Source organism: Microtus oregoni, unplaced genomic scaffold (genome assembly GCF_018167655.1).
Source record: "Microtus oregoni isolate MIOR12 unplaced genomic scaffold, Mior012 000033F_ref0000390, whole genome shotgun sequence".
Lineage (NCBI taxonomy): Eukaryota > Metazoa > Chordata > Mammalia > Rodentia > Cricetidae > Microtus > Microtus oregoni.
This window is the reverse complement of record NW_024543092.1, coordinates 25,353,093-25,378,116: the sequence shown is the minus strand read 5'-3', so window position 1 is coordinate 25,378,116 and position 25,024 is coordinate 25,353,093. Positions and strand designations below refer to the sequence as shown.

General features: G+C 40.0%; 1 long non-coding RNA gene across 1 annotated transcript; it reads right to left on the bottom strand.

Annotated features, from left to right (window-relative positions):
- Nucleotides 1-219: 219 nt before the first annotated feature.
- Nucleotides 220-19,841, bottom strand: LOC121466374. Its single transcript, XR_005976764.1, has 4 exons — nucleotides 19,816-19,841; nucleotides 16,403-16,462; nucleotides 1,357-1,451; nucleotides 220-310 (listed from the first exon to the last, which is right to left on the bottom strand). It is a non-coding gene; the product is annotated as an uncharacterized LOC121466374 (long non-coding RNA).
- Between the last annotated feature and the right edge of the window lie 5,183 nt (nucleotides 19,842-25,024).

Sequence of the window (25,024 nt, the reverse complement as noted above, 5' to 3'; positions counted from 1 at the left end):
ATCCTATAAACAAAGACATGTTGATCATGTTTAGACAGTCCTGTTGGTGAGACTTCACAGTTGTGGCTTCTGGCGTCACTAGAAGACTCAATTTCACAGAGATTCCCTTATCCTTCCACTCCTGCGATCTTTTTGAACCCTCTTCAGAGAGGTTCCCTGAACCTTAGGTGTGGGAGTTGTTTTATAGATGGATCCATCAGTTTGGACTGGGCTCCATAACTCTGCATTTTGGTTGGTTGTGATTTTTGTGTCATGGTCTCCATCCAATACAAAGAGGTTTCCTCAATGAGAGCTGTGGACTACACTGTCTCTGGATATAAAAACAAATATTTAGAATGTAGTTAGGCATTAGGCTGCTTTAGCAAAGAAGTGGTTGTAGGTTCTCCTCCAAGATCCATGACTTCATATCCCTGAGTAGTTGGCTAGACTTCCAGTTGACTGATTCTTAAGTCCAAATTAGAAAGCTGGTCTCCACCTTGATATGCAAGCCATGACTGCACCCTTAGTAGCAAGCTGATTGTTGTGGGTCATAGGTGTCATGGCTGAGTAGGACTGTTAGTTGCCTTCCTCTTTGGAACCTTACATGCACCTTCCAGTGCAGCACTTCTTCTATCACATGGCACCTTCTAGTAACTCAAGGAGGAGGTACTCAGGTCATTTCCAGCTCAGGGGTCTCCGAATCCTAGCCATTCTTGGTGTCCGGTTGAGTCTAAATTCATTGTCCATCAACACTACATATAGAATTTTGATCAAAGCAATGCAAACTTCGTGAGTTTCAGCCTTTCGCTATAAACATATTTTTACTGCCACAAATTGTCTAGCGGATCAAATACAATAATGTGTTTAGAATAGTCTAACACATGATCTATGAGGTGGTACCTACTTAATGAGGCATTATGCCATTCCCTTCCCTTTTCTGATTTTCATCTTTCTACGGATAACTGAAAGTGAGTCAGACCTAAGCATGATCAGGAAAATAGACCATACCCATCTAAATATAAAAATACTAAACTTATATAAATTATGAAACAGGACACAGGGCCTACTGTATGAATAACTAGACCTCTTCTTTTTATAAAAGTGTTTTTGTTGTAAAGTCAAGTCCCACATTAATGAGTTTGCCTTTCTTTCAGGATAGGGAAGCAGAGACTCATGCCTAGAAGATTCTCTGTCCATCAAAGAACGCTAGAATTTCTGCATCCGTTTGTCAGTCAAAGCAAAACCCAGGGAAGTTGAAAACAAACTGTACCACAAGTGCTTTCTCTGTATTGACAACTAAGTAAATACTGCAATGGCACAAGGAGGTAATTTTGTCAAATAATATGGATGTGAACACCATTATAAGCAATCTCTTACCATTTCATGTTTTTCTCTTTTTTCAACCATCTCTAGGTTCCTTGGCCCAGTACTCGTAAACTCCAACTTGAATCCATCAAAATAAACCAAAGCACCTGTTTAGATCAGAAACAAAGTATTTGGGATCTTTTAGCAGTTAAGGTACTTTAACGTAAAAGAAATTATGTACACCTTTAGGTAAAGGAGTTAGTCACAAACTTTTGTATATTTTCATTAGTCATAGATATGTTGAGGTGGTTCTCTACAGCACGCTATATCTGTGCATGCTTGCATGAGTATTTCTCTCTATGGCATGCTGTATCTGTGCATGTTTGCATGAGTATATCGCTCTATGGCATGCTGCATCTGCACAGGCTTGCATGAATATTTCTCTCTAAAGTGGAATCGTCTAATCATAATACATTTTTTAAAACCTCAAAGACTTTGCCTTGTATTATCCCAGCTCTAGTAAGCCAAGCAGTGCTAAGGGAATGCATGCCTTACCTGCTTATGATGGTTCATGCCCTTTGGCCACCCACTCTAATGTGTAGTGACCTGAAATGTGTGAAATAAACAAAAGCTAAATAGCTAGATTCTTTTAAATCTAAGAAACTGTGTCTTTTTCAATTTAGTTCATAGCAGTAAATACCCTTTGAGTTCTCATGCACGAGACTGAGTGCTAGAGGCTATAATTAATTCATCAGGTTAAGCATGGTGTTAGTGAATTCAAGTTCAGAAAATTAAGCTCCAGAATGATTCAATTAATACAGCTCTATTATCTTATCACACCATGCTTATCTAATCCTAGAACTTGAAAATTAAAGATAACCATTCCTCAGAGGAAAGGAGAGCTAAGCAAGAATACAGACCCATGAGAGAATTCCATCACATTCTACCCAAACCCCACATCTGATAGAAAAACTCAGGTTTTGAATTAAGCACCTATAATTCTGAGTTTCTTAAGGCTTCATCAGCTTTAAAGTATTTTTTTTTGTTTCATTAACACATTTTTTACAGTGGCCCTCATGACAAAACCTCCAGGACTTCTTTCCTAACCTTTCAAAGGCAGCTGGCATTCCAGTTCTGTGTCTCACTCGCTCCTGTTCTAATGCTTTATAAACCCCACTTGTCGCAGCGCCTCCACTGATGAATGCCACATATAAATAATATTTATTATCTTTCTGTTGTTTCAGCTCTAGGATCAAACTCTAGACTTCATACGTGCTAGACAAGTGTTATATCACTGAGCCTCACCTCAGCAAAAAAAAAAAAAAATTAAAAATTCCCATTGGAATTTTAACACCAACTAGATATCTTGGAATGTGGAACAAATGTTTTGAGCCATATTGAACAACCTCAAGCTTTTCTACAACTATTCTTCAGGAAGGAAGAACTCGTCATACTGTGAGATGGGTCTGAAAGTAAGGTGCATGCCTCCGACCCTGATGACCGGAGTTCGATTCTGTGGAGCCTCGCGGTGAAAGCAGAGGACCGCCTTCCAGGTGTCCTCTGGCCACCAGGAGTTAACAGTGACACACATGCCTATACAGACACACACACTCACACACACACACTCACACACACACTCACACACACTCACACACACACACTCACACACACACTCACACACACACACTCACACACACACTCACACACACACACTCACACACACTCACACACACACTCACACACACACTCACACACACACACACTCACACACACACTTCAATACAGACACACACACTCACACACACACTCACACACACACTCACACACACACTCACACTCACACACACTCACACACACACACTCACACTCACACACACACACACTCACACACACACTCACACACACACTCACACACTCACACTCACACACTCACACACACACTCACACACACACTCACACACACACACACTTCAATACAGACACACACACTCACACACACACACTCACACACACACTCACACACACACACTCACACACACACACTCACACACACACTCACACACTTCAATACAGACACACACACTCACACTCACACACACACGCCTATACACACTCACACACTCACACACACACACTCACACACACTCACACACACACGCCTATACAGACACACACACTCACACACACACACACTTCAATAAGTGTTCTTAAAGAAAGAATGACTATTCTTTCTTTAAGAACACTTTCTTTCTTTAAGAACTATTCTTAAACACTTTCTTTCTTTAAGAACTATTCTTTCTTTAAGAGCTGGACAACTGAGCTCTGAGTATTTAGTGACTTCTTCCTCCAGTTCTCTGCTAAGCCTACAGATACATCTTTACAAAATCAAAACTACAGAGGGGGATTCTAAAGTCGTCTTCTTTCTCTAACATTGCCTTAAATAGAAGTGTTTAAAGGTTATGTTTTGATTTTCATTTGCAACACTGGAAATAAAGTTGAAGATTCTGCAGGGGCTGCCAATCCTAAGCACAGATTGACACCTACTAGGGAAAGGGTACAGTTGATCCTCTTCATCTAGGGATTCCATATTTATGATCTGCCTACTTACTAAAACCCCCATGCATTTGTTGTGCTTCCCATGTGTGGAGAAGGAAGACGTCTGAGATAGTGTTGTGCCTTTGCAAGCTGACCAGGCACTGGTTGGCAGGTGAAACTCTATCTTCTCATTTCTGCTTACTTTTGTGAGTTACAACAATTAGCTTTTCCTTTGATCTACTCAATGCCATTTTTTTTCTTCAAATTTAATGACTTTTTTCCCTTGTGACTTTGCTGTTTGAAATGTCCTTCAAGTGAAGAGCTGAAGAACAGTCTGTCATTCCTAAACACAGGAAGGCTGCGATGTGTCCTACAGAGAAAATACATGTGTTGAATAAGCTTAATTCGAACCTGAGTTGTAATGCTGACATCCAGCTCCTCAGTGTTAATCCATCAACAATATGTGTTAAGTAAGGTGTAATTAAACAGAAACACACAAATGACAAGGTTATGTGTTGATTGGCTGATGAAAATGTTCTGACAGTACAGGAGGACAGGACCCTGTATTTTCCCTGGTTGGATATTCATTAGCTTAGTATTTATAGTAACTTATAAAAGACAACTACTATTAATAATGAGGATTAACTATAAAACTTGTGGGCAGATGACGTGGTAATGAGAACAGACCCTTAAGGTGCTCTTGATCATGACCCCATTGCTGCTGTAAGTTAACGTTAAACACCCACCACACAAATACACACACACACACACACACACACACTCAGCCAATTGCACTTCTTACATTTCTTTCCACATAGTTGAACTCACTTTTGTAACCACTTGTGATAAGGTTGCCCAACTCTTATGATCGACTCCAATCCCTATAGAATCCTGGGTCTTGCTTTAGAATTTCTGCAAATTCCCAAACATTATATGATTTCCTCAGTCTCTTCTGGCTCACTCTGCAGCTTCTGATGATGTCATTCAGTTTATGGACTTTCTTACTCTTCTATTCCACTAAAACCATGCAAACTGGGGATACAGGTGACTCCACCTGCTTGAAATTGGGGCCTGATATGATCCTCCTCATACAAAAGATGGTGGGAAGGAATTGCCAGTGGAGACTTTGACTTTTATAATAGCTGAAAACCTAAGAAGGTAGAGATAAAACACAACCCTGGCACTAGAAGCTAAGCCAAGCCCTATAATGGGCCTTCAGCGTTCCCATGCCCCTCAGACCATACTCTAAAGGCTGGTTGCTGACTGGAGGTCCAGAGAACTTAGGTAGAAGCAATTATGGAACACCTCAAACAGCCTGCAACATGATAAAATGCAGTCATACAAAGAAAGTTACCACACATTTTCTCTCACAAGCAGTCTCTGGATTTTAAGAAAAGCAAATAAGGAGAAGGGGGACCCTAAGGGAGCAGAAAGAGACCCATAGAAGATGGGATGGGACAAAATGACATTGTCAAGTAAATATAAACAGTGCATTATAGCCATGGTAGATCTTATTAATGTATCTCCTCCTCTTTTCTTTGCTTACCTGTGAATAACAACTACCTTCACTATATCCTGTGAATTTGCTTATTCTTCCCATTTCCTCCTCTCTGAAACGGGAGCTATAACAGAGAAGAGGATTGTGTCTCACGCATGTCAGATCCACGGAGCCTCTGTCTTAATCTGCGGAATGTAGCAGATACTTACACTAACTCTGGAGCAGTTAACAGAGGGAGAACTCAAGAACAACACATAGAGGTCCAAACTAGGCACTTGTTACATTACAGACATGTTGGCACCTCAAATGTCCTCATACAAAAAGTACGCACAAGAGTGTGTCATCCATAACTGCTGGTAAAATTAAATCATGCTTGCAACAAGTCTATATATGGCTGCCAGAGAAAATTCTCAATATTTTTTAGAATTTTTTCCTACCCCATTCCTGAAGTAATAAGGGCGACGGTGAGGCTGCGTCCCCAACACCCCAGCCGCCTTCCCCGGCTAGCTTATGCCCCAAAATAATTACACAGACACTGTATTCTTTTAAGCACTGGTTGGCCCTTTAGCTCTAGCACTTACAGGCTAATTCTCACATCCCGATCAACCCATCTCTAATAATCTGTGAGAACCGGTCTTACTGGGAAGATTCTAGCCTAGTCCATCCTGGGTCGGAGCTTCATGCCAGGAGCGGGGCATGGCGTCTCTCTCAGGCGTCTGCTCCAGAGGAAAGCTGTCGAGACTCTGACCTCACTTCCTCTTCCTCCCAGTGTTCTGTCCTGTTTTCTCCTCCCACCTATCCTCTAACCAATAAAATGGGCCAGGGCAGTGCCTTTATTAGCCAATGACCTTCCTCCATCATTTCCCCTTTTTCGGTTTAAACAAAAAAAAGGCTTTAACATAGCAAAATTACATATAACAAAACAGTTATCAAGTAAAAGTTACAATAATCTTTATCATAACTAAGGAAAACTATAACTATAACTAACTATTCTTAACTCCATCAAAGACTCCAGAAAGATATATTACCTAAGTAAACAAGAACTAAGAAACTTCAAACTCTAGAAATGACAAAGACATCTCGCTGTCTGGACAGTCATCCAAAGTTCTTTTGTACCGTTGGGGCATCCATCTTCAGCCTTCAGGCCCATAGTATCCAGCAGACATATTCATCAAGCAGGAAATTCCAAAGGCAGTCACTATCTGCTTGTCCTGAAGAATGTCTCGCAGACTCTCTCATGAATCAGGAACCCAGAAAGATCATCTCACATTTAGGCAAGTTCAGTAGTCCTCTCTCTGCGGGTTCTCTGTTAACAGTTTATGCAATAGTCCAGGCAAGAACAGTTTCTTGCACAAATGGCTATCAAACTCCATAAGGATCCTCTTCGATGCCCATCTTCCTCTTGAAGTAGATTGGTGCTGCCAGGAGCAGAGTGTCTCATTGTCATGAAAAGTCCTAAGTTATTAAAATATTTTAAATGCCATATTCTGCAGCCTTTGAGAGATATGAAGAATGCCTATCTGAAATATATCTCTATATGTCTAGAAAATCTAACTAACATGACTACAAGCTTTACTATTATCGATGATTATCCATCAACAACCTATACTTCTTAATTATACAGTACATATTTAAATGAACTACACTATCACAATACCTTAATCAAAATCAGAAACACTTATACATATAACAAAATTGACCTTAAATCTCTATCAATAAAGCAAAATCTATACTAATGTAAATTATTCATATCTATATCATATCCCCCTTTAAATGTAAAAGGACGTTTATAAACCATATTTGGGAACATGGACGCAGTTTTTTCTCTCCAAACTGCTTCCTGCTGAATGGGGGCGTCGTTAATTAGGTCTTTCATGGCATAACCTGTGTGCTAATTTCATCTCAGTTGGCAGTTGAGCAAAGCAATTTTTTGAAGGCGTGCACAGGAACCATTCAGGAGGACGTGGTCCATCATACCAAATCAGAGTAGAAGAAATGAACAGCGTCTCATCCTCTGTGAAAACAAAATAAGAAACTCCTTTCCAAAGTATCATATCCTTAGATCCAAATTCATAGTATCTATGTTGGATTAGTTCAGCAGTATTTATAAATAAATATCTTTTAGCATCTGTTTCTCCTTCCTCAGCATTTAAGCAATTCAAAGAGAGCATAATAACATACAGTATCAAAAGTCTCTGTGTATTTTCCATCTTTGTACGCTTTATTTTAACCTCTATTTTGTTTATTTTTACTTTCAACTCTTTGCTTTTTGAGACAGGTTCTCTGTATCTTTGACCTGAAGTAACTCTGTAGACCAGGCTGTCTTTGAACTCTCAGAGATCAGCCTGTCTCTGCCTCCCAGGCATTCGGGATTAAAGGTGTAAACTACTACACCTTGAACTCACAGAGATCTGTTTGTCTCTGCCTTCTAGGCACTGGGATTAAAGGCGTGTGCTACTACACACAACAACTCTCTTCCTTTTTTTGTTTTTTACTTTAAGAACTTCAACTTTTAGTCTGCATATATTTTTAACACACTTTAAACCATTCAGAAATTTTCTCTGTCTTTGAATCTCTCTTTACTGTATATCTCTCTTTTTCTGACCACATGAATCTTTAATTTACCAAGCGATCTCAGTAGGACTAAAGGCGTGGCTTTGCCAGCTAGATCCAGTCCATTCCTTAGCTTTCCAACCTCATGGCTGAGGTACTGGCTGTAGCCATGTTTACTGCTATAACTCTATGGCATTTCAAGGTCCCTGCCAGCAAGCGAGCTTCAGCAGCCTGTGCTCGCAAACCGCACAAACCGCCTGCATAAAAGAGTCAGAGTTTGTCCTGGCAGGACAGCTCAGAAAGCCGGCATTTTTAAACGGCGCAGCTTTTTTCCTGCTACGGCTGAAAACCGAAAAGCATGCGTTCAGCTTTTCGTCAACACCGTTTAAGTGTTTCGTGGCAGGACCTCTTAATGAGCTGCAGGCTTTGCAGCTAAAGCTGAGTCAGGAAGCCTCTCTTAGATGAGGCGCTTGCTTGCCTCTAGTAAGCAGAGTAGAACCGAGAAATTGCTGCTACCAAGAAACCAGGCACAATGCTTTCATTTTGTTCTAGAATTACTTCCCAAGCTGTCTCAGGCTTAATGTGGAAGCAGCTGTCCACGTGGGCGCCATATGAAGTAATAAGGGCGACGGTGAGGCTGCGTCCCCAACACCCCAGCCGCCTTCCCCGGCTAGCTTATGCCCCAAAATAATTACACAGACACTGTATTCTTTTAAGCACTGGTTGGCCCTTTAGCTCTAGCACTTACAGGCTAATTCTCACATCCCGATCAACCCATCTCTAATAATCTGTGAGAACCGGTCTTACTGGGAAGATTCTAGCCTAGTCCATCCTGGGTCGGAGCTTCATGCCGGGAGCGGGGCATGGCGTCTCTCTCAGGCGTCTGCTCCAGAGGAAAGCTGTCGAGACTCTGACCTCACTTCCTCTTCCTCCCAGTGTTCTGTCCTGTTTTCTCCTCCCACCTATCCTCTAACCAATAAAATGGGCCAGGGCAGTGCCTTTATTAGCCAATGACCTTCCTCCATCACATTCCCTATAAACATTATATCAGTTGCATGTAACTATGTAACAGGCAATACAAATACATTATAAAAATGTTCTTACAAGCAACAAGGAAGACAAAAATTGAGTAAATTATAGAAATCCAAAAACAACAAATTTTGGCAAAGCACTAACTAGAGTGAAAAAAAAATAGAAAATTAAATGTAGCAGAAGATTAAAGCATGGGGGGCACCGGTGATGACTTCCACTGTAGATCGGGAAATAAGCACAGGCCGTGTTATTCATGTTAAAAATTCTCCTCCAGATTCCAGCAGTGTAAGTAATGACGGTAGCAACAGGTAAACTATAATCTAACAACTGTGAAGTTGTTAATTAGCCAGGCTTTTTGCTCTGTGAGGACTTCATCAGCAATTCCTGCAAGTAATCACCCAAATGAGTTGTAAGCACTGAGCTCATTCCTAAGCCATTTAATGATAACACTCGGCAGGGGGCAACAGCACAAAGAGAAATTGCTAAAGCCCAAAGTGAGCTAGAAATTGCCTTAGTACGAGGATGACCACACTCTCGCTACTTCCTTACAGTCCCAGGCTTTCATGTGAAATGTCCACTGAACCCTTTGATGAGGTCTGAGGACTGGAAATACCAGGAATTGATGTAAATGTCAAAGTGAAGTGGGGTGGGCAGGGACATCTACTCCGGACATAGATACTACAGAAACGTTTTAGCCACTAATCTCTTTCTCAGTGGCAAAGAAGTCCAGCTCTATGGCAACACATTTCCACTGCTGTGAGGACAATGCTGACAAAGCTCACTGTAGTTTAGCTGTAGTGTTAACTACAGCCAACACAACCTATTGTACACAGACTTAGACAGAGAGTGTAAGCCTCTTTTGCTGTGAAAGCCTTGATAGATGGATTTTTTTCTGAGTAACTTACTTTATAACTGTATATACTTAAGCACTTTTAATTTTCTTAGTTGAAAAAAATTAAAATTTCTTTTTATTAGCATATATTAAATATAGAAAATAAATGATTTCATGTTTTTATACATACATATAATATACTTTGGTCATACACTCATACTATTACATATTCTTTTCTACAGTTAGATAGAATTTTTTCTCAAATAAATTACTTATATGATTCTTCAGTGAAAAATGTTTTTCATTTATAAATATAAATAATATTTATTAAATCCTTAAATAATAATAAATTTGAACAAGTATAGTGGTGTAAATGAAGGCAGACAGAAATTATAATAATATATTCATCTTTAATTAGGGAAAGACTCAAAGAATCCGTGGTTCCAGCGGAGAACAAGAAAGCAGAAGGGGCGGAGGGAGAGCACACCAGCAACATTTATTAGTAAAAAATATCCTCAGGTGACCTCGCCCTACAAGCAAGGTGATTGGCTGGGGCTACCCCTACAAACAAGAAAACTCCCTATGTCCAACTTCTGAAGCAAATGATGAACATGCTTGGGTTTTTTCTACTTTCTTCTTCAGAAAGGGGCTAGCCTGATATAATGGCTCATGCCTTTAATCCCAACATTTGGGAGGCAGAAGCAGGTGGATCTCTGTAAGTTCAAGGCCAGCCTGATCTACACAGTGAATTCCAGGACAGCCAGAGCTACACAACAGGAAGTGCACATGAACTACATGCAGGAGGATACCCAGACAGGAAATGCATGTGAGCTGCATGCAGGAGGATACCTAGACAGGAAATGCACGTGGACTGCATGCAGGAGGATACCCAGACAGGAAATGCACATGAACTGCATGCAGGAGGATACCCAGACGGAAATGAACTGTAAAATCAGAACACAAATTTTGTAATTTTAACTTTCATTGAAGTTCTGTCTACAAAGATTATTATTGCAAATCTCCTCAAGAATGCTAGCCACAAGGCACTGTATACGGAAGCAAAATTGGAGTGACAGGCCAGCAAATGTGCTTTGGGAGAGGAGAGAGAAAAGAGCATGATGTATGTGACTAACTGAGACTTATGCTAAATTTTTAATGATCTCTTTCTCATAGATTTTAGGTATAGAACATAGGTGATGTGGGATTCCCCTCTGTATGCTGTGAATACCATTGGTTAATAAAGAAACTGCTTTGGGTCTATAGCAGAGCTATAGGGAAACAGAGCTAGGCAAGGAAAACTAAAGTGAATGCTGGGAGGAAGAAGGCGGAGTCAGAGGGAGAAGCCATGGAGCCACTGCTGTAGACAGACGTGTTGAAACTTTGCTGGTAAGTCACGACCTCGTGGTGATGTGCAGATTAATGGAGATGGGTTAAATTAAGATGTAAGAGTTAGCAAATAAGAAGCTAGAGCTAATGGGCCAAGCAGCGATTTAAATAATATGGTTTCTGTGTGATTATTTCAGGAATCTGAGCTGCCAAGCGGCTAGGAAACAAGCGGCCTCCCTACAAGAAATCTATTTCCCTATTTGTGCAAAATTTTAATGTTTGAATGCTGGTTTCATTGTATGTGTACCTTCAAGTGTGTTTTGTTCCAAAGTACATTTGTACCTTTTTGTGAACATACTATTTTTTAAAGATTTATTTATTTATTATGTATACAACATTCTGCCTCGATGAATGCCCGCACATCAGAGGAGGGCGCCAGACCTCAGTACAGATGGTTGTGAGCCACCACGTGGTTGCTGGGAATTGAACTCAGGACCTTTAGAAGAGCAGCCAGTGCTCTTAACCTCTGAGCCATCTCTCCAGCCCCTTGTGAACATACTTTAATCTAAAGCAAGAATAAACTATCAAAGTGGGAAGAGTTGAGTTCTGTATGAAAAATATTTTTCAGTAAAATCCCCAGAATAATCATTCCGACAGGCTATTTGCATATGAAAAGGTGACATATATTTCATGTGCCAAATATATTCTTGATGATATAGCACTCATTCACTTTCTCTATATTATTCCAGAACAATTGCTTAAATTATTTTATTAATAAAAATATATCTGAAGCTAGGGAATAGGTATATAATTTTGATTTTTATTTCCCCAAAGGCTTTTTATTGCTTTTCATTTCTCATCTTGAATTCCATCTACAACTATATCAATACACTCAGAAGGCCTGGGTACAATTCCCAGCACAGAATGATAAAACATATTCAAAATAATAAACTAAGAAGTATTGATTTACCCTACATAAACACATTTTATTCTAATAAATAATCGGAATTTTGATGATGACCAGGATCTTCAAAATAACATTTAATTAGCTGTTTGTAAAGAAGAAATAAAAAGTAAGGAAGCAGATAAGGCTAATTGCAGATGTTCACCTTTGCCTCTAACTCTGTGGCAAACCAACTGTGTTTCCACCACCACCCCCTCAACATACCCCCATCCTCAGTGGACCACAGAGATTTTTCTCTTCCTCCCTTCCTGCCCCCACTCATCTGCTCATCATAGCCCCTATACTAACAGGCATTCCCTGGAAACACATGGGTCAGGAAAGAAGGTGTTTCCACAATCCTTTGGGAATAAGTATTCTTACACCACTGAAAGTAGAAGAGAGGCAACGACATCAGTGGACATACACCAGAATATATCCAGAGAGCCTCAACGCGAGGTCTAGTTTGTATTCTCATTTTATACTCTAAAACCACAAAGTAGGTCAGGCCAGTAAGCAAGAGTTTACAGAAGCCTGCATGTAACAGGGCACCTGGCCATCGTCTCAACTATTCTCCAGGTCATTCTGTTCCAGGCAGCAAGGAAAGTCATGATTGACTACTCGGCAGTACAAGCAATTCTTTCAGTAAGTCACTAAGGAAGTCAACGAAGCAATAATCTAGTAGTAGGTCTTTTCTACACCTTATTCTACTTCACAAGTAGGATAACTGCAGATCTTAGCTTTTCCCTCTTCTCCAAATCCAACGCCCCAGCCTCATGTCCAGCTCTGCAGGAGACCACAGCTGTGGCTTTCCATTTCTCTCTGCCCCCATCACCAGTGGATCATGCAGATGTTCTCCAGCCTTGCTCCCCACTCAGCCCATTACCCAAGCCTCCAACTCCAGCAGGCATTCCCTCAGGACCCACCAGCCTCACCTATCAGAGAAGCTTCAGATCCTCACATTCCCTTCTCTCCTCCAAAGCCAGTGCCACAGTCTCACCCCCAGCTCTGTAGCAGACCCCCTGCTGTGCCTCTTCTCACTCTCTGCTCCATTCCCATGGAACTAAACTGATCCCCCAGTGGAACACAACTTTCCTCCCTCAGCCCAATCCTACTGGCCTATCCACATTCCTAAGAATCAGCTCCCAATACCCAGAAACACATTTTACAGGGATCCCCCAGTGGCCACACCTAGCAGAATCCCAGGAGCATTCACTACCAGTCCACATAGCCACCACACTCCCCTAAGAATCAGAAAAAGCAATAGAAGTTGGGGAACAAAACAGCCACTCAACAAAGACAAGGCCATATATCAGCACCTGAAATTACAATTTTACCAACTCAGATGCCTAAACAACAGCTTAAAATCACAGTCAATAATAACCAGGACAGTGTGTCCTGACTAGAGCCCAACAACCCTACTACAGTAGACCCCGGGAAATGCAACATAGCTGAAGCATAAGGCAAAGGCCCTAACATAGTCTTTATGAATATGATAGAAGTCCCTAGAGAGGAGATGAATAAATCCCTAAAAGAAATCCATGAAAGCACAAACACACAGTGAAAGGAAATGAAGAAAACGGGTCAGGATCTGAAAGTAGAAATAGAAATAAAAAAGAAAAGAAAACCCAAACTGAGGAAAATTTGAAAATGAAAAGTTTAGGAACTCGTGCATTTACCTCAGAGGCAAGCCTCGTCAACAGAATAAAAGAGATAGAAGAGAGAATCTCAGACACTGAAAACAAGATAGAAGAAATGAATACCTCAATCAAAGATAAGGTTGAATCTAAAAATATATTCTGGCACAAAACATGGAAACCTGGGACACTATGAAAAGACCCAATTTAAGAATAATAGGGAATAGAGGAAGAAGAAGAAACCTAGTTCAAAGACTGGGGAAATATCTTCAGTGAAATCATAGAAGAAAGATTCCCAATGTAAAGAAGGTAGTGCCTATCAAGGTACATGAAGCACACAGAACACCTAATAGAAAAGACCAAAAAAGAAATTCCCGTGACACATAATAAATAAAACACTAAACATGAAGAATAAGAAAAAAATTAAAAGCTGCAAGGGAAAAGAACCAAATAACATTTACAGGAAGACCTATTAGAATTACATCTGACTTTTCAATGAAGACTCTAAAAGCCAGAAGGGCCTAGATAGATGTTCTACTGACTCTAAAAGACCATCAAATGAAGCATCGTCACCAGAAATAGGTTACTTCTGGTTGAGTTGTTGACCAAAGGTGTCCCATGGGAACCCTCAAACCAACCAGGCCATTACTAAGGCTCTAGGCTGCTCTCCACAAACTCCCATCAAAACCCTGGTGTTGAAAATAAGACCTACACAACTCACTGAACGTGAAGTTCAGTTGGTGCCTACCAAGAGTTTTCACGCTGGCTGGCTTATCTTATTGGTACTGGAAGGTACTTTGCACACTGTTAAAGGAGAAACATGAATACCAATTCAGCTACAAACCCTTCCATTTGAAACAGTATCCTGTCAGCAAGATTCACTAGTGCAATAGTACCACAGAGCGGTTGTGAGAGTAGCCAACATCTATCTGATTAGATTTATGATCCATTCTGTAGTGAGAGCAGTGGGCTGGCCTGCTTTTCGTCCTGTTGGAACCCATGCCCTACACTGCTTGGATGACTGAGAACCTACAACTAGACACCCCAGGCACCTAGGGAAAGAAACAAATAATACTGTTCTACAAAAAGAATGTCACAATAAAATGACTCCTCACGACTTCTGCTCTACTTATAGATCTGTGCTTGCTCAGCCATCATCAGAGAAGCCTCCTCCTGCAGGAAATGGGAACAAATACAGAGAGCCACAGTTAGACAATATGCAGAGAGTATGAGACCTTGGAATCCTCAGCCCCAAAATAGGGATGTCTCCATCAAATCCCTATCACTATGGCTCAGGGAACTCTGCAGAAGAGGAGGTAGAAAGAGTGTAAGAGCCAGAGAGAATGAAGGATACCAAGGAAACAAGGCCTTCTATACACAACAGGCATATACTCACAGAGACTGGGGCAGTACAGGCCTACATGGGTCTGCACCAGATTGGGTCCTAGAACTGAGAAGTGGCCACATGTACCAAGGTTTTTCTTTAGGGCCACCCAGCAGGCCCCAAATCATGACGCTAACACTTATTAATTATGAATCCTCAGCCTAGCTTAGGCTCGTTTCTGGCTAGCTCTTTTAATTTAAATTAACCTAAATTCTCTTTATCTACATTTTCCCTTGGGCTTTTTACTTTCTTTCTTTCTTTCTTTCTTCCTTTCTCTATCTTACGTTCCTGCTGTCTCCATGTCTGACTGGCTGGTGGCTGGCTGGCTTCTGGGCCCTGGAGTGTCCCTCTTTCTCCTTGTTCTCTTCTACTTTCTCTCTCGAGCCTAGATTTCTTCTCCTATTAATTTTCTTTGCCTGCCAGCTTCACCTGTCCCTCTCTGCCTAGTTATTGGCCGTTCAGCTCTTCATTAGACCAAGCAGGTGCCTTAGGCAGGCGAGGTGAAACAAATGCAATACATCTTTACATAATTGGACAAACGCAGCAAAAGAAATGTCACACAGCTTCATACAGTCAAAGCAATATTCCTCAGCTTGAACAAATGTCTACATAGTTAAAATATCATTCCCCAAGAGACATAAGCCCAGTTCCTAACCCCAATTATTCCAGTTGATAACCACTTGCAAATAAAAATTTAGCTTCTCCAAGGGAGTCTTCAAGGGAAATAAACACTCTTAAGTGTAGACCCTATGCCCAGATATAGATAGCTAATAGAAAAATGAACTCAAGGGCGTCTTTGGAAGTTCCTTGTCTCATAATGTCATGTCAGAGCCTTTTCTCTCTTTTAATATTACCTTTTTTCATTTTATATTTATTCATTTACTAATGTTTTACCCTATAGGTCCTTTGCATATGTTTTATGGCTTCCAGTTTTCTGTTTTTATAGGATTCCTGAATGTCCAAAGAGTGTGTTTCTGAGTCTATATCTGTTTGTTGTATCTTTTCTTGGGCTCTTTTCCTTCTGTTTGTCTGTTTTGTCCTATTCCAATGTGTTTTCTTTTGTTCTATCTTGCATTTCACTTTATCTTATTATTATCCCTTAGATGCCTGTTTGTTTCTAATGAGAAACAGAAAGGATGTGAATCCCAATAGGAGGAGAAGGGAAAAGAAACGGGGAGGAGCAGAGGAAGGGGAAACCTTAATCAGAATACATTATATGAAAAAAAATCTATTTTCCATAAAAGAGAAGTACCCAGCACTCTGCTATGAATCAGCTAAGAATTCATACAGTGATAATAGAATCACAGTCATTTTTTAATGCAGGAAAGCAGTGTGCATTTATACATCTCTAAATTATAGCATAAAGATGCTAGCTTTATACCTGTCAAATCAAAGGCCAAAGGATGGATGATTGCAAAGCTCCAAAAATTCTGTCAATTACCTGTTATTTTCAGAACAAAGAGTAGCAGTGAATATTGTAACAAGAAAGGTCACAGTTTTCTTCCATTCAATTTAAAATGTATCGCATCATTTTTAATCCTCCTGATTAGAAATATTCTCTAATATGAATATTAGAGGAAAGAAAGAGAGAAAAGAATAAAACTTCAAGTTATATTTTTGTTGAGATGGTTAATGATTTGATTGCATGCATATTGGCTTGTTTACAATGTATCGCTGTGTTACAAAGGCTGGCTTTGAACTTTCAACCCCCCTGCTTTTTAAGTGCAGAGGCTACAGGTATGTATTACCATAGTCCCAGCTTGGCATTTTTAAGACAGCAAAGGCAGGATTTTTAAGACATAAAAAGTCTGAACCCCCCCCCCAAACAGACATAGAAGTTATACATTGGAAAGTGAGAATTGATTGACATCAGATTTTACAGCTAAAGAAAGCATCTTAAAATGCCATAAGAAGCACAAAAAAAAGTCAAAATATATATGCTGTAAATGGAGACTGCTTTTCTGTTTCCCAGCCCCAGACCCAAATAATCACCCAAAACTATATTAATTATAACACTGTTTGGCCAACAGCTCAGGCATATTTCTAGTTAGCTCTTATATCTTAAATTAACCCATTTCTATTAATTTATGTATCACAAGGCTGTAACTTGCTAGTGTGGCATGTTAACTCCTTCAGCAGCTACATGGTGTCTCCTCGATTCTGCCTATTCCCTCTCTCTATCTCTGTTAGAATTTCCTGCCTGGCTATGTTCTGCCCTGCCATGGGCCAAAGTTGCTTTTTTTATTAACCAATGATAATAAAACATATTCACAGAATATAGAGGGGAAGCCTACCTCAATAGGCAAAGACTCAGGTAAATTTTAGAAAGGAAAATTGTTTGGTTTGGTTTGGTTTTGTCTCTTTGAGATAAATTCTCTTTAACTATATAATTTGCTTCACAAGTACTGGGATTATTTGGCCTATGCTATCACACCTGGGTCCAGAAGCATAAATTTTAAACACTGAGTCCAACAATACTTTGACTTCATGATGTCATCTACTCAGATTCCATGATACTGACCAGCTATCAAAGCCATGGCTAGAAATCCATTCTCTTAGATGTTCAGATACTATGAACATTCTGATTATTTTTTTGTTACCCTTTAGAACAACTCTGGAAGACAATTAGAATTCTGCCAGCTGGTAGGGAAGATGACTGTGGCAGTGTAAATGTATTTGGCCCCAATAAGCTCCTAGGGAGTGGCACTATTAGAAGTGTGGATTTGTTGGAGTGGGTATGGCCTTGTTAGAGGAAGTGTGTCACTGTGGAGTGGGAGTTGAGGTTTCCTAGGCACAGGATGCTGTTCAGCGTCTCGGTCGATTTCTTGTTTCCTGGGAAATGTAGGACTCTCAGCTCTTACTCCAGCACCACAACTGCCTGCACACGGCCATGCTTCGCACCATGATGATAATGGATTGACCCTCTGTAACTGTAAGCAAGGCATCACAATTAAATGTTTTCATTTATAAGAGTAGCCACGGTCATGGTGTCTCTTCACAGCAATAGAAACCCTAACTAAGACAATGACCAAAGTCTATTGAGTCATAAATAAACTTAGTTGGAAATTACTGCCAGGTGTTATTACAACTTTCTTGTCTCAGATACTGGAATCAAATGAAACTAAAATTAAATTATTAGTTAGATGTATTCCAGCACTTTAGAGTCTAAGTCAGGAGGGTGATTACCAGTTCAAGACCAGTCTGGCCTCCTACTGTTAACCCCAAAAATGGAAGTGGAAAGACCACTGACCCAAATCATCTTGGCCAAATTAATTAAACCAAGCTTTTCTATTGGCATACACCAGCTGCCTTCCCCTAAGGCAGGGTTTGAGAGGTCAACATTGCATGAGAAAAGGACAAGGCTTTTATAGCTCAGCCATAGGGGATTTCCACATGAGGGATTTGGTGGGCAAAATAGGCAGGGTTACAGAAGCAGAACATAAGCACAGCAAGTTAGTCTTAACAACCTCCTGAAACAAAGACATGATCGCAAGGTATTCATAACAACAGGCAGTCATAACAAGGTAGCCATAACAATGCTTTTGAAGCAAAGGTGGGGTTGTAAAATGGTTATTGGCTTGCTGAAGCATGTATCAGATCCTTTCTCTCACAGGGAACAAGTATGAAGGCTGTGGAATCCCTTCCAGAAAAGTTATGGTTCCTCATCTCTCCAGACAGTCCCACTCCTTAAGGGTCCTGAAGAAAGGAAAATTTCTGTTTCAAGTAGAAGCCCTCCCAATCATACATTGTTCACATTCTTCAGGAATGGACAGTTCCAGCTGGGACACCTAAAGAGCACACTGACCGTTCAATAGCAAGGACACAGGTCTCTGGCAGGCCTTTCCTGCTCCCAAGCTGTGTCCTCTTTTGAACCAAGCTCTCCTCCTAAACTCAGGCAGATTTCTTTGTAAAAGTCTTGTTAGCATGCATTATTTTTCACCCTGTTCATTATCAGCTTGGTTCTGGCACTAAATACTACCTGAGGCTTCTATGTGGCTGAAAGAGCTTGTAAGGATAAACTAGAAGAAGAAAAGGGGGAATACTTAATATTTTTATATCTGTAATAATTTGAACACTGATTTCTCTGCTTTTAATATAATTTATCAAGTTGGACTTAAAATATACTTGTAATTTTTCTAGTGTTGGTCTATACATTTCACCTGCATATTAAAATATACTCAATACTTTTCCTAATCTAAACTTTTGAAGAGTATAATAGGCTTTTGGAATAAAGGGTATCCAATTTTCCATTTCACATAGATTTCATGCACTTTAAAGACTGGTAGTAGCATATTCCATTTTGTCTTTTTTTCAATGTTCTTGCCATTATGAATATAGGTGAATGTTGGTATAAAGATTTTGTCTTTAAACATAGTTATAAAGTCTACTAATGGGTCTAAATTGTTTCATATCTGGTCAACTTCACCATTATTTACTTTCCTGCAAAGGTTCTTTATCAGCTTCTTGGAGTTCATTTGTCATAGAAAAAATGCAATATGTGAATGCCTTTGGGACACATTTTCCTCAAGAGTTATAAGATCTAAAATATCATGCACGCGCAAGTCTAATTAAAGTCTGCAATTGTAATCTACAAACACAATAGAAAAAGCTTCTAATAGTTCTATTATTTTCCAATGAGCTGGATGGCTAACCAACACATCAAGTATTCCTAATAGGAAAAGAACCCAAAAATATTTTCTTATGATATTTCAAAGAAATTATTGTCGGTTTTCTCTTTATTCACATATTCCCTCATGAATAATGACTTTATTAGCTGAATATTCATCCACTTACCTGTTTCATTATGTACCTCTGTAGGAATGTGTTACCATGTTTCCTCATGAAGAATGTGTTAGCATGGTAGAATTTCCCTTGAAAATCAGGGAACTAGAAGGAGGAGAAAGAGAAGATTAGATTACTAATAGAATTTTATTATTTATTTGCTTATTTATTTTTCTGTTGGGGAAATCAAGCTTGGGGCTTCATACATGCTAGGCAAGTTTATTCCCACAGAGTTGCTCTCAACACATCTTTCCTTTGCTTGTTATCTCTGTGACTAGAAGTTTCATAGTTCACAGTTACAATTTCCCAGAATTCCATACTTTAACCATAATAAAAGGTGCCTCAAGAAAGCTGTTTCAGCTCCTGTACAGTAGGGTAAAAAAAAACAAAGTAAATTTTTGCCATCTTAAATCTAAAGGAAGGTCTACCTTGTTCCTTCCATTTGAACAGTGAACCTATAAAACAAAAATATTATAAACTTCAATAAGATTTAATAAAACATTTATTAAATCATACTTCAAGTAGCATTTTATCCATTATTTATAAATATTATATGCCTTACTAGTCATATTAGTAGAAATGCTCCTATTTGGCATAGCCTAATTTGATAGCAGTAACTATTCTCAAATATTATGAGTAAACAACTGAATTTCTGCGTTGGGCATCAGTCTGAAAATGGGTCAAAGATTTTCAACAAAACATGTAAGCAGCGAAAAGCAAGAAAGATAGCTAGAGAGAGAGCTTAGAAGGTGAGGGCTTGCTATGTACATATGGGGACCTGAAGTAAATTCTCGCGACACACATTTAGAAGGTCAATCGTGGTGGCGTGCACTTGTAACCACAAAGTTCCATAGCAAGACACACAGACCTCTCCAATTCAACCAGATTATGCAGGATTGTGTAGCACAATTATTAAGTTCCTCAACAAGTGAGAGATCCTGGCTCATTAAAATAAAAAGAGGAAGACGTAGAAAAAAGCAGCAGAAAAGAAGCAGACAGACTTGATGTCAACTTCTTCGTTGGAACAGTAAGCAGCTCCATGCTTTCCACAGGATGAAAGCTGAGCCCATTTACAGGGCTGGGAGAGATAGCTATACACACAGGAAGTTATAGCTATTTTTTTGTGGTTTGACTAGGAACAGGGTGCGCTGTTTTCCATCCTCAGGCATATTGTTTCTGCAGGTGAAGCCAATGGGTCAGACTGGTGCCAAGCAATTCTTTATTGTCAAGGGGTTATTGCTCAGTACAGCCTTTCTCAAGTCATCATGACCTGAGGCTATTGCCCAACGGATGACATCTGAAGAACAACACCTGAGTTTGGCCTCTGGCCTCCACACATGGGTACACACATGTACAAGTGCACACACACATACGACATACATATGAAAAGAAATACAAGAAAAGCAAAAAGGTCCATGTGTTTCATTTTTACAAGTATTTTCAGAGTCTGTCAGGGTCTGGCCTCAACAGGGTTTTCACGTTCCAGGGTGGGGGCATGTGGGCTAGAAATATTAGGGAGAAGGAACAGAGATATAAAAGGACAGAGACACAGAATAGAGTCCCAAGGGCAATTCAGTGCATACTTTATATACCCCACTCCAAAAGGGGAGGGGAACGCAAAAGATTTCTTTACCAAGATACAAGAACAAACAGAGCAATCACCTCTTCAGTACCTGAAGCATGCTGAGGTAAGTATTCTGCTGTTTGCACAGGGCAGGCAGCAAGCACACCCTAGACCAAGCATCCTGTAGGCAGTCACGTCCTGGCTCAAATTTCTTATTGTAACCTTGAAGGAGCAAGAATAGGCGGAACTCTCTGACCTTTGGTCATGGCAGAATGAATACATACACATGGGCTCCGACAATGTATACCACATGTTTGCCAGTGCCTACAAGACCAGAAAAGGGCATCGGATCCCCAGGAGCTGGGAGGTTGTGAGCCTCCTGACATGGGTACTGAGAATAGAATTAGGGTTCTCTGGAAGAGCAGGAAACAATTTTAACTACTGAGCCATGTCTCCAGCTTATATGTTTCTTGATAATAGAGAACATCAAAAGTAAGTAAGCTATGGCATGTACAACTGGAGGGCTGGATGCATTAGCAGAACTTATTATAATTTCAATTTCTGTCACCTTTAAATGGATATTCCTAAAACTAGATCAGTAAAAGTTTCTTAACATCCACTAGAATAAATAAACCAATAAATAAATTTTATGGAAAAATGACTCTTATTCTGTGTGTGTGGGGGGGGGGTGTGGATTTTGAGAATCCAACCCAGGTCCTTATGCTTACAAACCAAACATAGAAGTGAAATGTATTATCTCCTCAGTATTCTTTATACTCCTGTCTTCAATTTATTTGAGTTTATTTAAGGGGGTAGGAGGAGTCAGAATGAGTTGAGAGTGTAAGGATCATATAACTTGATGCAAGAAAAAGAATTTGGGGGAAGAAAAACACAAGTCATATCCTTTTATTAACAAAACATCCAGGGTCTAATTTAAACAGATAAATATTTTAGTCTACAGGAATGAGTCAGTGGTTCTATTGAAGTTGATACTGTTGTACAATATAATTGATTATAGATAATAACAATTGTGGGAGCCCACAGAAGTGAATTTATTCCACCTTGACTAAAGGGAGGTCGAAGAGTTCAGACCTGTTTTTGCTCCTTCAAGGTTATCTGACAGAAAGTTTAACCCAAGGTGTGGCTACTAACGGGACATTTTGACTTAGGGTGTGGTTACTTAGTGTTTGGATATTAAGAAGGTGATTACTTGGTTTGTTCCTTGCATGGCGGTAAAGATGTCTTTTGTCTTCCCCTCCTCTTTGGATTGGGATATATAAAGCCTATGAGAAGTAAATGTGGGCAAATCTCAGTACTTACAGGACGCCCCCCTCAACTCTATCAGTTGTCTCTTGTATATTTCTTTTCTTTTTTTTTTTTTTTTTTTTTTTGGCAGGGGGGTGGGGATAGAGACAGCGTTTCTCTGTAACTTTGGAGCCTGTCCTGGAACTAGCTCTTGTAGACCAGGCTGCCCTCAAACTCACAGAGATCTGCCTGCCTCTGCCTCTGGAGTGCTGGGATTAAAGGCATGCGCCACCACCAACTGGCATATATTTCTTTTTTAATCCTCATGCTTCCCTCCAAGTGCCAATGAATAAACCAGGCCAACTCCAAAAGAACTTTTAAAAATCCCTGAGAATAGATGGTAAGTGCTCTCACCCTCTCCAAAAAAATTCCCTTAGCCTATCAGGAATATATTGATTTAGGCATTCTACAGTATATACCTATTTCAAAGCACTGTGTTATTGTGGCAAATAAATGCAATCTGTAAGTTAAAATTTTTACATAGTAGCAACAGAATTCTGAAAGCTCACAACAGTTCTCATTACAATTATCAAAAAAATGGTTATTTTCTAACAAAAGGAGCACTTAAACACAAAGTAATGATGAAATGGAAGTGTTAACTACCCTGATTGGGTCAGTACATGTTGCATCCCTGTACTGAAATATCATACTTTAACCCATAAATATGTACACATATTTACATAACGGAATATGTAACCAAAGATGGAAATGTCAACTATCCTGATTTAATTATTTAACAATGTATATGTGTATCCGGTTGGTATGGTTCATCCCCAGAAATCTGAACAACTAAAAGAAATTCCCTGTAATAGCTATCTTTTAAAAGTAAGTATTGCTATCAAAAAAAAAGGCAAGGTTTTAAGTTTTATTGTTAAAACAGCAGACGAGAAGTGTAGCCTCAAAATAGCACGTTGTAGTGAAATGTCAGTCCTTTCTGCATTAATTTCAAAGATTCTACCAGGAAGCAAGACACAGTTGACCACAGAGGGAACTAAAGCTCAGAGTTCCAAAACTTGGTGAAAACTATCCCGAGACTAAGGAAAAGTTAAGTGTATGGTTGAAAGAAATGTCTGCTGGAGTAATCCACAAAACGACTAGGCACCCAGTTTGCATTGATGTGTATCAAAGGGAGATGGTGATGGCTTGTGTTTGTGTAAATACGTGCAATCCAAAGGTACCTGGCTTGTATTTGTGTAAATACGTGCAATCCAAAGGTAGCATGTGGGGGATTGAAGGACTGGGGCGGCACTCAAGTCTCCTGTGCTGGCCCCCTGGATTTTCTTTTAACTCTTTTCATCATTACTCAATGTAGCAGTTTGTCTTTGTGTTGGTAGAAGGGAAAGGAAAAACACAGGAAACCAGGCTTTCATTTCTAAATTAAAGCTCTGCTGTGCTGATTGCTCAAATAGCTTTTCAGAGGCAAAACAAGTGGGAACACTAAAATTCCTTGTTTCTACAGACTACGAACTGGGCCCACCACCACTGCCATCACTTTTTTGTAATTCTCAGTAGTAAACAGAGCAGGTTTCAGTGTATTTTACAGATACTTTAAATCAGTGGTTTTCAGCTTGTGAGCCAAGACTCCTCAGGGGCAAAGGACCCTTTTGGAGGGGTGACCTAAGACCATCAGAAAACACAGATACTTACATTATGATTCATAAGAGTAGCAAAATTACACTTATGAAGTAGCAACGGAAATAATTTTATGGATGTGGGGGTCAACACAACGTGAGGAACTGTATTAAAAGGTCGCAGCATTGGGAAGCTTGAGAATCGCCGCCTTAAATGGTCTCAGGGCTTTGTCTTGTTTGTTGTTTTCCAGTTTCATTGCCATTTAGAGAAGATCATGGAAGATGAAAAAAATACAGGCAAAGGATGCAATGAGAGACCAATTGCCATGTAATTTCTGAACCTGGAGGAGTTGAGTCCTCAGCCTTCCACATTTTTCTGGACAGGAATCCAGGTTGGGATGTTAAACCCGCTGAAGTCCCGCCCTTTTTACACTACCCTATGCTGCCTCTACCGTTGGATGGGGAAACTGCAGGTAAAGGCGAGAAGGCGGTGGGCTGGGGAGGGGTAAGGTCCTGGTTAACTACCTGAGTTCAACTACTTGAAATTTTGTTTTAACTGAAAAGAAAAAAGAAAAAAACAAAAAATATCAGCACTCTTGTTCTAAAATGAGAGAGCTAAATAGCTACCGCTGAGTACCTACGAAACTCAAGAACCACTCTCGAAAACATAGCTCGGTCTCCCCTCCCCCATCTCGTTCCTCTGATGAAGGGCCCGTCACCCTAAAACATCCTAAGCGGGCTCTTTTACAAAAGACGCTCTCATCTGGGTCTCAGGGGTTCC